The following is a 1840-nucleotide window of genomic DNA, read 5'->3' as shown; positions in this document are numbered from 1 at the left end:
GAGGTGGGTTGGAGGAGCCACCAGTCCCCGCGCTGCGGGTTTGGCGTGGGGCAGTGATCTGGCCTCGCCTCCCTCCCACCCCGTTTGCCCATCTCTAGGATGTGGGGCTGGCACAGAGCTGCCCCAGGACCCCATAGTCACCCCGCTCTGTTCCCCTGCTGCTGGGGATGGCTCCTCACCTCTGGAAGAGACCTGGGCTTCGGGGGATCTCAGCCCACAGGGGCTCTGCTTGCTCCCTGGGCTTCTACAGGCCCCCGGCACCGAGCCCCTCCCTCACACTGTGTACCATCATTTTTCAAATATTGTTTTTATTTTAACATCTTTGTGATTTAATCATGTGGGGAAAAAAAAAAGCCAACTTTCAGGCTGTCCAATGACTGTAAATTATTTAAATACATTTTCCCTTGGAATAAACGCACCGATTCTGCAGTCTCCTTCCTGCCCTCTGCGGAGCAGCGGTGGCGGTGGACCGGGAGGAAACCTGGGGTCCCTCTGGGTTTGCCTGAGCTGGCGCTGGGGGCTAAGCCCTGGCCGTGGGAGGACGGACGGCTCTGGACTGGGGACAGCTGGGCTGTTTGCTACCCACCACAAACTCCTGAACTGTTGGGAGTGACAGAGCTTCTCCTCCTGCCATCCGCAGGGATGCTCGTTGGCTACCCAAAGCTCTGGGCACAGCCTGTGGCGGGGGTGTGCCGTGGGAGGGAGCTCACGGCACTGCCCTCCTGTCCCTGCTAACCGTGGGCTAGTGGGGGGCACCTGGAGGTGGCTTTTCTTCCCTCCCTGCTCCCAAAATGCAGAGTAGAGCATGTTCTGAGACCACCCTGGCAACCCAAGGCAGCACCTTCCCTTTATTTCTGCACTTGCCTCCTCCAGAGGGTCACATGGGGGTGGGCTGGCTCTGAAGCCCTCCAGGCTTGTGGTGCTCCCACAGCTCAGCTCCCAGGTACCAGCACGTGTGCGTGGCCTCCAGCTGCCCTGGAAAGCAAAGGGAGCTGCTGGGGCAGCCCGGGCCGCAGGGCTGGGGAGGGCCTGGGCCACCCCAGGGGCTGCGTATGAGGCAGCTGCCCGCCCTGGCTCTTGTGCTGTCCCTGGGGAGGCGATGGAAGCTGGGCACCCTGCACTGCCTCTGCCCACAGTGGGGTGGGGAGCACTGGCAGAGCTGGGCTGGACCCCCCAGACCCAACCACTGTCTTCAGGGGAAGCAGCTGGGCCGGGCCCTGCTCTCCTGCAGGAGGGAGGCAGAGGAACAGGAAGGGGTTACAGGGTGCTCCCGGCTCCAGGGGAGTGACACAGGCACAGGCTCCAGCACCACAGTGAACACGTCTATTTATGAGCAGGCCCCAAGCTCTGTCCTGCACCCAAGGGACAGGGTGAGACCCCAGAGTCTGGACGGCATCGAGGGGATGGGATTTGGAGCCAGTGGGGGGAAAGTCCTGGTGCCCCACGCTGCCCCCTTCAATTCCTCTTCGTGTCTTGGTTCTTGTTCTGAAACTTCTGGTGGACGACGCGGAGGGTGGTGAAGAAGTTCCCCAGGAAGAGGATGAAGAAGGGGAGACCACACATGAGGACCTGCGGGAGCCGCAGAAACGCCAGTCAGCAGGAGGGGACCAGGCTGGGGCACCCCCTGCCCAGGGCGGCTGCCCAGGAGCCCCCCTTACCTGCCACTCCTTGCACTCCGGGTGCTGGAGCATGCGGAAGAGGGTGATGGCGTTGTAGAGCTGCCAGAACTGCAAGAGAGAGGAGCTTTAGGGGAGTTTCTGCTTTACCCGGTGCTGACGCTCCTCCAGCCGCTCCCTCCGGCTCAAACCCCGCGCAGTCCTTGTGTGAGGCCAGAGCACCC

This window comes from Buceros rhinoceros, unplaced genomic scaffold, assembly GCF_000710305.1.
Source record: "Buceros rhinoceros silvestris isolate BGI_N320 unplaced genomic scaffold, ASM71030v1 scaffold12055, whole genome shotgun sequence".
In the NCBI taxonomy this organism is placed as follows: Eukaryota; Metazoa; Chordata; class Aves; order Bucerotiformes; family Bucerotidae; genus Buceros; species Buceros rhinoceros.
Note: the sequence above shows the minus strand (reverse complement) of the source record.